We start from the raw sequence: 15,702 nt of genomic DNA on the forward strand, positions 1-15,702 counted from the left end.
ACCAGCTGTTAAATTATTTGAATCCCACCATTGGTAGGACCCACCCCTGGATAGAATCTCAAGCATTTACGGGTGGCAGGTTACAGAAGGGCTGATATAACTCAGTGGGTTGTCCCTTCAGAAAAAGGAATATTTTCTTTCCCAGGCTGGGTTAAAGAGAGTTATCCAGGAGTGACAAAGGACTATTTACTGAATCTGCACTACTATTAATCGTTTCATAGTTCCCATCACCAATCTCTTTCCACTTATGACTGTATGACTATAACTTGTTGCTGGCAATCCTTATGATTTATATTGATATATTGACCATCAATTGTGTTGTAAATGTTGTACCTTGATGAACGTATCTTTTCTTTTATGTACACTGAGAGCATATGCACCAAGACAAATTCCTTGTGTGTCCAATTACACTTGGCCAATAAAATTCTATTCTATTCTATTCTATTCTATTCTATTCTATTCTATTCTATTCTATTCTATTCTATTCTATTCTATTCTAAATGGAGAGGGAGGATTAAAAAAACCCTCCAACCCAAATAAAGTCCCCTCTTCCCTCCTTCTCTCCTTGTGGAATCTGAAATAAAGGCATCTCCCAGTCTCTGGAAACACTCAAGAGTGTTTAGATGAAGGGCTGAGATGGAGACACCTATTGAAATGTGTCTGAAGAAGATTAATAGGACTTGTCAGGGATGGGAAAGCTCTAGCTTTGCGGTAAATTTCTACCAAGAGAAGATGAATTACAGATGAATGCCGAGTTATCAACCCCATCACAATCATTCGACACTAAATCAAATTGAGCGGTTATCTGCAATCAGAAATCCTCCTCCTCCTCCTTTTTCTTCTTCTTCTTCTTTTTTTTAAAAAAAGAAAGGTAATGTGCATGTCTTGGCTTAGATCTTTTTTTTTTAATCTATAGAAACATGGCACACGACCCTGCTTTCTCTACTTTAAGCGTGAGCGAAAGGGGACTGCTTTTAAGCCGAGGGCAGAAAGAACCATTCTTTTCCATGGCCTATTTTAAGAAGCAGAGGGATGGGAGCTAATCAAGGAAAAAACCCCCGCAAACTAGAACTAAAGTCCTTGAGTGGCTCAGACTGCTAAGACAGTCTGTTATTAACAGCAGCTGCTTGCAATTACTGCAGGTTCAAGTCCCACCAGGCCCAAGGTTGACTCAGCCTTCCATCCTTAATAAGGTAGGTAAAATGAGGACCCAGATTGTTGGGGGCAATAAGTTGGCTTTGCATATAATATACAAATAGAATGAAGACTATTGCTTGACATAGTGTAAGCCGCCCTGAGTCTTCGGAGAAGGGTGGGATATAAATGCAAATAAAAAAAATAAATAAATAAAGTGAAATTTCCTGACAGTGAGAACAATTAACCAATGGAACGACTTGCCTCCAGAAGCTGTGGATGCTCCAGCACTGGAGGTTTTTAAGAAGAGATTGGACAGCCCTTTATTTGAAATGATATAGGGCAGTGTTAGTGAACCTTTTGGGCACCAAGTGCTAAAACAGGAGCTCACGGGTGAGAGGAGAGCACCGGAAAACGAAAGAACAGTTCCCCGGCGTGCCTGTCACCTGGTCTTCCAGTTTCTGGTGCGCATGTGTGCATGAAGACCAGTTGGTCGGCTTGCATGCACACACCAGAAACTGGAAGCTCAGCTCCCAGGCATGTGCATGGATGCCAGGGAGCTACTCTTTCGGTTTCTGGTGCTCCCGCATGCACGAAGACCAGTTGGCCAAACCCGGAAGAGCAACAGGCGATGGCTGGCATGCCCGGATAGATGGCTCTGCATTCCACTTCCAGGATGCATGCCATAGGTTCGCCATCATGGGTGTAGGGTCTCCTGTTGAGTAGAGGGTTGGATTAGAAGACTTCTAAAGTCCCTTCCAACTCTGTTATTCTGTTATTCTGTTATTCTGAAAGAGAGTCTCTGGGAGATGACGTGCCATGGGCAAAACTATCTTTGTCTCAAGCACAATGATGAGAAATCTCTATCCATATTCTGATGGCCTTTCCTTCCTTTTCAGAGAACTGGCTAAGACAGGGGTCGGCAACCTTAAACACTCAAAGAGCCACAAAGGTCCTAACCAGAAGCCCCTTGTTCAATTCTGGAGCCAACTGGAAGTCTGGTTCCCCCATCATTGAGTCTCCTCCTTGCATTGCATCCTTTTTCCTCTACTAGTCCTAACCAAAAACCCTATCAATTGTGGAGCTGACTGGAAAACACGCCCCTTGCCATAGAGTCTCCTCCTGGCATGCCCTGCTTATCCCCCAGCCCCAAACTGGAAGCTCCTCTCAGAATTGTGGTGCTGACCAGCGACAGGGAGTCACAGCAGAGGGATGAAAGAGCCACATGCGGCTCCAGAGCCGCAGGTTGCTGACCCCTGGGCTAAGATAATGTTCTTTGGGAAAAGAATAAAAATTCACCAAGACCAGCCTTCAGCGTCTAACCCAGATGTGTTTCAGAAGACTATTGGTGGAAATGACAGCTTACATGTTGACTTGTCTATCAGCACAGTAGATATCAAACGGTATATAATTTCTAGCTCTGAAGGTTCTATTTAACTGACATGGCCATTAGTGGTTAATATGCCTAATCTTTGTTAATTTATTTAAATATCCTAAAGAAATGACAATTAGCCAGAAGAAAGAATCATCTTCTTTACCCTGTCTCTACCGCCAATTAATTTTAACTCCAAAATCCAGATCAGGAGTGGGCAAGCTGTATGCATGAGATGCTTTTGACTTCTCTAGATACTTCGTTGGAATTTTGGGACTTCTTTTGCCTCGCTGAATCACAAAAGAAATCTGCAGAACAGATGCGATAATCAGATCAGGCCTTATCTGAATAAATTGATTCACAACCATTTGTGGGTGCCTATGTTTAAAAAAGTGCTATTGAAATCAGCCAAAGGATTTGAAGGCTCCTTGATCTAACTCAGCAAGTCAACTCAATCAGCGAGCAATTTTTTTCTAACATCTTCCATGGCTTTCCTAGCCATTAGTGGGAGATATGCATGGTAACTGTAGTGGGAATTAAAATATTATATTATAGAATAATATTATAACTTAAGTCATCTGCGGTGATCCCAGTAGCTATCTACACTTTGGGTTGCCATATCTAAAATTTTTGGACGGCATTTAGAAAACCTTTGCATCGACAAAATTGCCATCTGTCAATTACAAAAGGCTTGGATCTGCAAATATACAATGTCGATACAATACAACATCCTAGGTTCATTGGAAGAATTCAACATGATTGAAAACTAATATCAGCTAAAGAACTGGTAGTGTGATTTCACATTGTTGTGGGTAATAATAATAATAACTGACCAACCTATTGGAGCACCACTTGAACACCATCAGCATTGACAAAATCACCATCAGTCAATTTCAAAGTGCAGAACAGCTTTCAAGCTTGGAACAGTTTACATCCTGCAACAAAACCTTTAACACCATCAAACAACCATAGCTGCCTCTCCCAGGTCCTTGGTAAGGACTCAATAAGTAGATTAAAAATGCCAGATCCAATCTAAACATCTGATTGACTGTGCAACAAACCATCATACCTTTTCTCTCTTGTTTCATCTGGCTGTTCCCTTTCTTCTCCCTTTTTCAATTTTTCTCACAATACAGGACCACAAGATCTGATGGCCTCTTTGCCTGGAAACAAGTTATGAAAATCAATGTTTCCCTTTGAAAATGGTTTCTCATTCTAGCGTTAGTGGACAAATGGTTTCTCAGACTAGCGTATATGGACATGATCATCTTGGCCAAGTATTTATTTATTAAATTTATACTTAAAGCATTCCCTTTTATACTTTTCACCCCAACATTTGAAGGGGGTAGGTGGGACTAAGGCAGAAAGATGAGGCTAAAGTCAACCTGTAAGCTTCCAAAATGAGGGTGGATTAGAACCCAAGTCTCCCATTTCTGTTCAAGCACCTTTTCAACTACTCTCCATTAACTATTGGGCTGAGAAGAAGGGACTAGCCCCTGAGTCATCTAGGACATCTGGGCCAAAGGAGGACTTAGAACCCGAGTCTTCTTTTGCCTAGTACAATATCTTCACCATTATGCCATGCTGGATCTCCAGTATGACCTTCTTCGGATGTCTACAGTGGTGGCCAAAATTGTGGAAACCTTTTGGGAAAAGTGTATTTTCTAAAAGTAGCTAATAACACCACTTTTTTATGGAGTAGTACCATCAAATTATATATCAATGGAAAGATAATTTAAGCAAGAATGTAATGCAGTAACTTTTATGAAGGATTTGCTATTAGAATAGCAGTTACAGTATAAAGAAGAAAAGTGAAACAGATAGAAAAAATGAGATATACAAAAATGATCACTGTAGAAAAAAACGAGATATACAAAAATGATCACCATGTCAGTTAATCCTTAGTTGGGTAACCTTTAGCATGAATTAGGGCCTTACAATGTCTTCCCATAGAGTGAACCAAGTCATTTAGTTCTGCAGCTGTTATCATATGAAACCAAGAGTGAATGATTGCTTCTATTAACTGGGTTTTATTGCTAGGTCGCTTCTGCCTAACAAGTTTCTTTAGTCGGCTCCATAGATTTTCAGTTGGGTTAAAGTCTGGGCTATTCCCAGGCCATTCCAGCAGTGGAATAGGATTATCTTGAAACTCCAAACAAATGAACAAAAAAATTGTGTTATTAGCCATCAAACCTCAAAAAGACACTTTTCCCATAAGTTTCCACTATTTTGGCCACTACCGTATAGACTACATTAGTCTTCTCCAAATTCTCCAACCTCCCAATTGTATATCTAGAAGGCAGCAGATTGGGAAAACCTGGTCAAGGAGCTGCTATTCAATAGAAGAGTACATATTTCTTATGCTCCAAGTTCCAGATTCAATCTTCAGAATCTCCAGTTAGTGCATGAAAAAGGTTGTGGACTACAAGTTTCAATAGTAAAGTACTGAATATTTTCTAGCAATGGAATCACACCAGATACGTGGTGGGGCAGGTTCTTCAGGTTATGTTAAGGTGTTCCTTCGTTATTTACCCGTGCTTCGCTTATTTTACTGTTTCTATTACAATTTTCATTTGTTTCTCATGTCAACATGGCATGTTTTCAGCTCTTATATTTAAAGGGACCCTGAAGGCTGCGGAACATGAGTTTAGAAACTACATGACTGCAGATTTCCAGTCCTTGTGGTAGAAGCATGGCCAGTCCATACCTTAACTAGATAAATTGAATGGCATAGTTGAATAGAGGCCAGTTTCTCATGCCCACAGAGTTATTCTTCAGATATCCTGGTGTTTTTCAGATGTTTGGATTAGTTACAGTCCTTCCCCATTGTTTGCAATGGCTGCAAGTTGAAATCTACAGCATCTGGAGGACACCAGGTGGCCTACCCTTGACTGGTTCTAAACTTTCTTTAAAATGCTAAATTGGTGAATGTATTCATATTGAATCAAGATGTTGGGGTCCAACGTTCAAAACAAACAACTAAGTGCTTCAGGGACCAGGTCTAGCGAATGCACTGAAAATTGGCTAGTATTTCCCAAGACATCTGGCTGGTTTAATGCCCTTAATAGCTTGACATTTGGCCCTGAATTTCTTCAGCTAAATGTATCCATCTGTACCTGGTTTGTTTTTCTTTTTTTATGGAGGATCCTTCCAAACTATACCACATAGGAGGACCTACAGTCAGAAGTCAATCCTCACTGTTTTTGTGTGATGGAATGAACTCGCTGATAAGATGTTTGCGTCCCCTTACAAGGGAACCCTAAGTCATTTTAGGTATTTATCAAATTTGCCAACTGCCCATCTTGCCTCACAGGATCGTCCCTTGATAGGGCCAAGGATTACATTCTGGAACAGGGGTCTCCAACTTTGGCAACTTTAAGACTTGGGGACTTCAACTCCCAGAAGCCCTCAGCCAGCAAAGCAAAGCTGGCTGAGGAATTCTGGGAGTTGAAGTCCCCAAGTCTTAAAGTTGCCAAAGTTGGAGACCTCTGTTCTGGAAGAGGAATAACAATGCTTCATTCAGAATGTTGTCTTCCAAACTATAGCAAGAATCTGGTTCAGAAGCACAACCTGAGACAGCTGTGAACCATGAGACACAACCCATAAACTCCATTTGGCTAGTATAATGCATCAATCTACATTTATCACAATCCTGACGAGATTTATATGCTCTAATGGTTCCACAATAAGAAAAAGCTGGGATCTTATTTGTCCTTTCCCGTCCCAAGGAAACGCCCCCCCCCCATATATTTGTCAGGCATTGATGGGTTTTGCCTGGTTTTAATCAGAATCTGAGGGTAGGGGAGGAAAAGTGTACTATTAAAGAATCAAAATAATTTCAGAAGCAATCAATGGATCAGATGATTGATTCAGTGTGTAAATCAGCCATAATGCAAAACAGGTTTCTTCAAATGAGGACTACTGAGATGCAAAGCTAGGCAGCTACGCCGAACCACCAGTTGAAAATGTCAGAACAATACGATTAACTCAGAATGGTAGTGGAATAATGGAAGAGTATTTAATAGTATTTCCTTCTATCACACACACCTCCCAACGAGGTGAATTCATAGCAGAATTCACTGGCATGAAATCATGTTTTATCATTTAGTGTGTGCTGAAAGCCATCAAAGATAAATCGTGATTGACTAAAAGTAGGCCTTCGTATATATGCAAACTCAACTGTTGTATATGTTTTGGGGCATCTCAGGTTAGATTTATAGAACAGGAGCCAATATCTCTAAAATTTGCTATTTTACAGGCCAGCATTCATTTACTTTCTGTGTACTTCACTCTCCGGATGCAACTTCACTTCTCCAGATATCGTTGGACTATTTATTTTAGCATCATAAATCACCTCAGCTCCAGATCATGGTCTCTGCCATCCAAAAAAAAGCACCTGGGTTTCATTGATATGAGAAAGATTCAAAGTCTGTCACATGGTCTGCAAGGTTAGATATTCCTCTGGGTTGTCTTCAGGTATAAGGAGATTTTTTTTTTATTGTTCTTGGTAAGTTCCTCAAAGTGAGACATCAGGATGGAATGCCAGTGCTGAAGAATTTTGGACAGTGATGTCACATAAAATCCACCAGTAATAATTCTGTCAGAACTGAAGAAACTTCTCGGATGAGAAGCAAAACCTTAACAAAGAAAATAAAAACCCCAAGAAAGTCCAGTTGCCTTTTGTAAAAACAACAACACATCTTTGGAACAACCATGACTGGATGATTGAGAATCTCCATAGACAATTTTATCACAACTGAGAATAAGATAAATCCACGATAACACTTCCAAGAATTAAAAAGAATTTCTCCGGCATTCTGAGAAGATGACTGAAAAAACAGAAGCTGTGTTTTTAAGACACATATATATATATGGAAAGAAACAAAAGGACAGGAACGGTAGGCACATTTGTGCTCTTATGCACGCCCCTTAGAGTCCTCTTAGGAATGTGGTGAGGTCAACAGTGGATAGATTTTGTTTAAAGCTTTTGGGGTTATGAGAAGAGACCACAGAGTCAGGTAATGCATTCCAAGCATAGATAAACAATACAAGTTTCCATTCTGATCTTAAAGTAGGATACCTGAAGTGCTACTCAGACTCATGTATCTAAGTGTGAAAGTAAAATCTTGACTTTATGGCAGGGGTGAAATCCAGCAGGTTCTGACAGGTTCTGGAGAACCGGTAGCGGAAATTTTGAGCAGTTCGGAGAACTGGCAAATACCACCTCTGGTGCTGGCCCCAGAGTGGGATGGGAATGGAGATTTTGCAATATCCTTCCTCTAGGAGTGGGGAGGGAATGGAGATTTTGCAATATCCTTCCTCTAGGAGTGGGGAGGGAATGGGGATTTTGCAGTATCCTTCCCCTGCCACGCCCACCAAGCCACGCCCACCAAGCCACACTATGCCCACAGACCCAGTAGTAAAAAAATTTGGATTTCACCACTGCTTTAAAGTCTTTTCCCCAGTTTGGAAACCTGAGTTATCCAGTTTTTGGTTGCCTGAAGAAATTATAACCATCTTCAGGCAAAGGACAGTATTTTGTGTTCAAATCTCCATTAACTAGGGTAGTGAAGAAGTGATGATGTTCTTCACTCCAGAATCAAGGTGCCGAGACTTTTAAAGGGTTTATTTATTTAGTAAATGTCTTTGTTTGTGGAAATATATAGGGTCTTTTTTGAACCAAGCTCAAAGAACTGTTGATAGATAGCTTGGACCATACAAACCTCTGAGAAAGCTATGACATAGAGAGCCACAATCATACATATTGCTGACCCTTGTTACTACAATTACAGATTGCGCAGCATACTAAGACATAACCGGGGACCCATATCTTCTAAATCAAAACCAATGTTTTATTCATTTATTCCATTTCTGTTATGCCTCTCTTTCAGGAGCTCAACATGGTGTATACTGTATTCCTTTCTCTTCTATTATGCTGAGAATAATAAAACTTGTGAACAAAGCTGGCTTGAAAGCTAGTGAGATGCCTCCAGAAATTCAGCAGGCTTCCTTGGTGAGGGGATTGAATCCTCAAGTAGTAGCCATGTGTCTATGTTGAAGCAGTTTTATATATGAAATGAATGCTGCGTTCACATTATGTGCATTACTTATAATACAACTCATTTTCTTGTCCATCATTCAGTTTCAGCAGGTTAGTATAAGATGTCCCAAGAAAAGCTCAAGAATGACTCTTTGCATCTCAGGTGAAAATGAACATGAGCTTCTCATGCTTCATTTTATCATCCAGATCTTAGATGGTCTTATATTATCAACAGAGATGACAAAAGCTATCATACTATTTACACTGTGGATACCTGCTAGGATTCTATGGAAGACCTAGCCCATGGATCTATACGGTACATGACATTAACAAGCAGAGTAATTAAGAAGGCTGGTACCTGTAGTTGGCTTTTTCCAAGTTTGGGATGGGGGCAGTAGAAATCTACCTGAAAATAAGGTACAGCTCATCTGGTGATATGGTCCAAATTGTATTGAAGTTTTTTCTGGGGTTCACTTGATCAGAAGACCTGTTAGTTGTTTATTTTTCAGTCTTTTAATTGACCGAATATTCTGAAATAAAATTGCACATTTCTAAAACCTTTGTGTGAGATATCTTTTACGGGGGCTTTGATGGCCATTTAAAAAGAACAATCCCATACGTCCATATCTACTAACCACTTTCAGTAAGTGCTTAGCAGATATAAAGGTAAAGAAATACACTGAGAAAAAAAAATACTTCCAAAGAAAGTTGGTTTACAGGTAGTCCTTGACTTATGACCTTATTTGGGGCCAGAATGTTTATTCCTAAGCAAGGCAGTTGTTAAATGAATTATGCCTCCTCCTCCCCACTGTGGTTGTTATTGAATCACTGCAGTTAAATGCATTATGCAATTGTAAAACCCATCTGGATTTTCCATTGACTTTGCTGGTTGGAAGCTGAGTGGCAATTACATGACCCTGGCATGCTGTATCCATTGTAAATACATGCTGGTCGCTACATGCCCAAATTTTGATCACATGACCTTAGGAATTCTGCAACAGTTGTAAGTATGAGGACCAGTTTTAAGTCAGCGCCCTTGTAACTTCAAATGGTTACTGAATCAATGTTTGTCATTTGACAAACATTGATTCATAAGGTTCTACATTTAGGCAAAAAAAAAAAAAAGCACAGGTACCGTATATGTGACACCTTGCTCAATAGTAGTAACTGTGAGAGGGATCTTGGAGTCCTAGTGGACAACCATTTAGATATGAGCCAGCAGTGTGCAGCAGCTGCCAAAGAAGCCAACATTTGAGCTGCATAAACAGAGGGATAGAATCAAGATCACGTGAAGTGTTAATACCACTTTATAATGCCTTGGTAAGGCCACACTTGGAATACTGCATCCAGTTTTGGTCGCCACGATGTAAAAAAGATGTTGAGACTCTAGAAAGAGTGCAGAGAAGAGCAACAAAGATGATTAGGGGACTGGAGGCTAAAACATATGAAGAACGGTTGCAGGAAGTCGGTATGCCTAGTTTAATGAAAAGAAGGACTAGGGGAGACATGATAGCAGTGTTCCAATATCTCAGAGGCTGCCCCAAAGAAGAGGGAGTCAAACTATTCTCCAAAGCACCTGAGGGTAGAACAAGAAGCAATGGGTGGAAACTAATCAAGGAGAGAAGCAACTTAGAACTAAGGAGAAATTTCCTGATAGTCAGAACAATTAATGAGTGGAACAACTTGCCTGCAGAAGTTGTAAATGCTCCAACACTGGAAATTTTTAACAAAATGTTGGATAGCCATTTGTCTGAGATGGTGTAGGGTTTCCTGCCTCGACAGGGAGTTGGACTAGAAGACCTCCATGGTCCCTTTCAACTCTGTTATTATGTTATGTTATGAGAATGAACTGTATTTTACAGGCCAGCATTCATCTACTACTTTCTGTGCACTTCCTCACTCTCCAGATGCGACTTCCGTTCTCCAGATATGGTTGGACTATTTATTCTAGCATCATAAATCACCTCAGCTCCGGATCATGGTCTTTGCAGTCCAAAAAGCACCTGGGATTCATTGATGTGAGAAAGATTCAAAGTCTTGTCACATGGTCTGCAAGGTTAGCTATTCTATTTTAGAGAAAGTCTAGAGCCGAGGGAGGCCACTGTTCCTCAGATTGCCGGTTGTGAATCCCTCTTTGTGAAGTGGGGCCATCGCGATCAGATGGGCTTGTTGATCACGTACCTGGCTCCTTGCTGCGTGACCACAGCCCTACCCGAGCTGTTGGAGGTACTCGCCGGGGTGGCGGTGGAGACCCCCAGACTGATAGTCATGGGGGACTTTAACCTGCCATCGACGGGCTTGTCATTGACAACGGCTCGGGAGTTCCAGGCTTCCATGACAGCCTTGGACCTGATCCAGGTAATTGATGGCCCCACGCACACAGGGGGTGGCACACTGGACCTGATTTATATCTCTGGTCAGTGGCGAAATGATCTGGTATTAGACAACTTAGAAACAGAACCGGTGTCATGGTCAGATCATTTTCTCCTTCGCCTAGATTTTCGGACCGCTATCCACCACTGCAGGGAGACGGAGCCAACGCGTTGGTTCCATCCCAGGCGCCTGATGGACCCGGAGAGGTTCCTGACGGAGCTTGGGCCGTTTCCTGAGGACCTGGCCCATGGCACGGCTGGAGAGCTAGTTGCGGCCTGGGAACGGGCCGCGGCTGGAGCTTTGGACCGTGTCGTGCCCTTGCGGCCTCTGACCCGGCGTAGGCCTCGCCCGGCCCCTTGGTTCTCCGAGGGGCTGAGAGAGATGAAACGCCGGAGAAGACGCCTAGAGAGTGTCTGGAGGTCCAGCCGCTCAGAAGCTGACCGAACACTAGTTAGATCCTATTCTAGGACCTACCTAGTGGCAATGAGGGAGGCGAGGCGTTCCTATGCTTCCACCCTCATTGCGTCGGCAGATAACCGCCCGGCCGCCCTGTTTCGGGTGACCCGCTCCCTCCTTCATCAGGAGGTGCGGGATGACCCGTTGCAGGGCCGTGCCGAGGAGTTTAGTGGTTATCTATACGACAAAATCGTTCAGCTCCGGGACGGCTTGGACCGAAATTGGGATGATCCAGGTGGGAGGGCGGAGTCGCGTCTTGTGGAGGTTATTTGGGATGAGTTTGACCCTGTGACTCTCGAGGACGTGGACAGGTTGCTGGGAGGCTGCATACTACGACATGTTTACTGGACCCGTGCCCTTCCTGGCTGGTGCTGGCCTCCCGGAAGTGACACGAGGCTGGCTCCAGGATTACCAACGCTTTGTTGGAGGGAGTTTTCCTGCTGCCTTGAAGGAGGCAGTGGTGAGACCCTCCTCAAGAAGCCTTCCTGGACCCAGCTATTTTAGGTAATTACCGTCGGTCTCCAACCTTCGCTCACTGCGAAGGTTGTAGAGAGTGCTGTGGCACGGCAGCTACCCCAGTACCTGGATGAAGCCGTCTATCTAGACCCGTTCCAGTCCGGTTTCCGACCCGGATACAGCACGGAGACAGCTTTGGTCGCGTTGGTGGATGATCTCTGGAGGGCCAGAGACAGGGGTTATTCCTCTGCTCTGGTCCTATTAGACCTCTCAGCGGCTTTCGATACCATCGACCATGGTATCCTGCTGCACCGGTTGGAGGGATTGGGAGTGGAGGCACCGCTTATCGGTGGTTCTCCTCCTATCTCTCGACCGGTCGCAGACGGTGTTGACAGGGGGCAGAGGTCGACCGCGAGACACCTCACTTGTGGGTGTCAGAGGTCGATTCTCTCACCCTCCTGTTCAACATCTATATGAAGCCGCTGGGTGAGATCATCAGTGGCTTTGGGGTGAGATATCAACTGTACGCTGATGATACTCAGCTGTATTTTTCACCCCGGCCACCCCAACGGTTGTCAAGTGCTGTCCCGGTGTTTGGAAGCCGTACGGGTCTGGATGGGGAGGAACAGGCTCAAGCTCAATCCCTCCAAGACGGAGTGGCTGTGGATGTCGGCACCCCGATACAGTCAGCTGCAGCCGCAGCTGACTGTTGGGGGCGAGTTATTGGCCCCAAAGGAGGGAGTGCGCAGCTTGGGTGTTCTCCTGGATGTACGGCTGTCGTTTGAAGATCATTTGGCGGCCGTCTCCAGGAGAGCCTTTCACCAGGTTCGCCTGGTGCGCCAGCTGCGCCCCTTCCTTGATCGGGATGCCCTATGCATAGTCACTCACGCTCTAGTTACCTCCCGCCTGGATTATTGCAATGCTCTCTACATGGGGCTCCCCTTGAGATGCACTCGGAGGCTTCAGTTGGTCCAGAATGCAGCTGCGGGTGATAGAGGAGTCACGCGTAGCTCACATGTGACACCTCTCCTGCGCAGACTGCACTGGCTTCCTGTTGCCTTCGGGTGCATTTCAAGGTCTTGGTAACCACCTTTAAAGCGCCCATGGCTTGGGACCTGGGTACTTACGGGACCGCCTTCTGTTACCTCATGCCTCCCACCGACCAGACGCCCCACAGAGAGGGCCTTCTCAGGGTGCCGTCCGCCAGACAATGTCGGCTGGCGGCCCCAGAGGAAGATCCTTCTCTGTGGGGCCCCCACTCTTGGAACGAACTCCCCTGGTTTACGTCAAATTCTGACCTTCGACTTTTCGCGAACTGAAAACATATTTGTTTGTTAAATGCGGGGCTTTCTTAAATTGTTTAATTTTAAATTTTAAATTTTTTCTCTGGTTTTAATTGGGGTTTTTAGATTCTTAATTCTTAATTATTTCGGCCATACTGTATAATAAGTTTTTTTAATTGTATTTTAACTGTATATTGTTCTTTTTTATCCTGGCTGTATACCGCCCTGAGTCCTTCGGGAGAAGGGCGGTTTATAAATCCAATAAATAATAATAATAATAATAATTCTTCTGGGAGACATTTTTTTAAAAATTGTTCTTGGTGAGTTCCTCAACGGGAGACATCAGGATGGAATTAGGAAATGTGAAAAGCCAGGCTGGAGAATTTTGGACATTTTGATGTCACATCAAAATTCACCCAAAAAATACATTGCCGTTATAGAATGAATTTACTCTGTTTCTCCAACCTTCCTCTTATCTTCTGAAAGTTGGTTGAAGGAATGCACAATCTGTGTACAAATCTGTTTGCTACCATGTTTCCCTGAAAATAAGACCTCCCTGGATAATAAACCCAATCAGGCTTTTGAGCACATGCGCTAAAATAAGCCCCCCCCTAAAATAAGCCCTCCCTGAAAATATTTAAAGGCATATGCAGCCGGTCCCCACCATTTCCTCTGGTTAGGATTAGGGAGACAGAGCTGGAAGTCAGGTAAGATGGTAAGAGGAGCCCCATCTTGCTCTACGTGCCCCAAAATAATAAGATCTCCCCAAAAATAAGGCCAAGTGCTTATTTCGGGGTTCAAAAAAAAATAAGACCAGGTCTTATTTTTGGGGAAACATGGTAGGTGTGTGTTGTTTTTTTTAACCTCAGCTATTTTTGTCTAGGGGTTGGCCAATCCTGTCTCCCTGACCCCCTTCACCAAGTATTTATCTGCAATTTACATTTTTAAGACACCATCTTTAAATTGCCTCATCTGCACCCTTAAACAATATTTAGTAGGCTTTAGCAAGAGGCCCTGAGTGAAAGCAGTATGCAATCAAACATGAATGCAGACAAACACACACTTAAGCAAAACAGGCAGGGAAAAAAACCCCCACCAGATTGTACATTTTCTGATCTGTTTCACCCATTCACAAATGAGTTGCGAACAAGAATCAAAGATTCCTTCAAAGCTCAACAAGTGATGGGAGCACGCCAGAACAAGTTTTTTTGTTTGTTTGTTATGGAGGATATAGGCTTTATTTGCTATAGCTTTTATATATATATATATATATACATTTTAAATTAGAGTTGTGAAAGCAAAACTTCATCTTTAATTCATCACCCTCAGCTGAAAGAAATCAGCCATGTCTCGCACGCAGCCCCTCGTATGGTGCTGACTTCATCAAGTATGGTCTGAAATTAATTAGCCTCATTCATTCCAACTGGAGGTTAAAAAAAAGAAGAAGAAGAAGAAGAAGACTATGAAGAAAGGAACTGTGCTTTTAAAGATGACCAGTGGGAAAATTTCACATGATATTTTTCCAAATATCCCGGGATCCTTCCCTATTTTAAAACTCTCTAGGTCAGCAGTCACCAACTGGTGGTCCGTGAGAAAATTTTGGTGGTCTGCAGAAAAATTATTTGCATTTTTTATATTGCACTAAATCGGGGGTCCTCAAACTATGGCCCCTGGCCCTGATACGTGCAATGAATGTTTGTGTTGCTGCAGAGTCTCCCCCTTTGGGGTCTTTTTGTGTGGGTCGGAGTGGGGCAGAAATTCTGACTTGGGAGTCTGCTTCAGGCTCCTGGTGCAGGGCTTTGGGCAAACACTGAAGGGAAGCACTGCTGGTGGGGAAGAACCAGAGGATCTTGTTCCAGTGGGACTGGATCATGGCCTGAAACTGGCTGACCATCTCAGCCTGCTGAGCCTCCAGGCTCTGGTACCTGGCCTTGCACTCCCACATGTCTTCCCTTTGCTTGGAAAGCCTATGCTCCTAATCCTCAGTGAGGTGCTTCTGCTGAGCCTCCTTCTTGGTCAGATCCAATTTGAATTGAGCTGTTTTGCCAACACTTTCTCATGATAGCTGCTTAACTCCAACAACTGCTTCCTGTTGGGGTCCTAAGGAGCCCAGGCAGGCAGGTGAGGAGAGCTAGGAGGGGAGGGGCGAGTAGAGGCTGGCGAAGTGCCCTTCAACGTGAGTGCCATCAAGCTGACCATGCCCACCCAGTCACATGACCACCTAGCCATGTCCACCCAGCCGGTCATTAGGCAGATCATATTAGTGGTCCGTGGGATTTAAAATTATGAATTTAGTGGTTCCTGAGGTCTGAAAGGTGGACCTCTGGGTTGAATTTTCCAAACCTTTTGACCAATTGCTTAAAAATTAGCAACAAATCAAACATTGGGAAGAAGGATATATATCTTTATATCTCTTTCAGAAGCAGAGTGTATTTGTCAACTTATAAAACTAAGGCAAAGAACAAGAAAGCCATAAAGAGGAATGGTAACAGTGTGGAAGGCTGGAAAGACATAATAATAATAATAATAATAATAATAATAATAATAATAATAATAATAATAATAATAATAATAATAATAATAATAAC

General features: G+C 43.1%; 1 long non-coding RNA gene across 4 annotated transcripts in view; it reads left to right on the forward strand.

Annotated features, from left to right (window-relative positions):
• The window catches only part of LOC131184533 (uncharacterized), a 40,386-nt gene extending 30,406 nt beyond the window's left edge, over nucleotides 1-9,980 (forward strand). Inside the window, exons 5-6 of one of the 4 annotated variants that reach the window (XR_009151990.1) lie at nucleotides 2,034-3,498; nucleotides 3,643-9,980. This is a non-coding gene — a long non-coding RNA (uncharacterized LOC131184533). Of the gene's footprint in view, nucleotides 1-2,033 lie in introns of all 4 variants that reach the window. The other 3 variants (XR_009151991.1, XR_009151992.1, XR_009151993.1) reach the window with 3 other exon arrangements.
• The last annotated feature ends 5,722 nt before the right edge of the window (nucleotides 9,981-15,702 follow it).

This window comes from Ahaetulla prasina, chromosome 13 (assembly GCF_028640845.1).
Source record: "Ahaetulla prasina isolate Xishuangbanna chromosome 13, ASM2864084v1, whole genome shotgun sequence".
Lineage (NCBI taxonomy): Eukaryota > Metazoa > Chordata > Lepidosauria > Squamata > Colubridae > Ahaetulla > Ahaetulla prasina.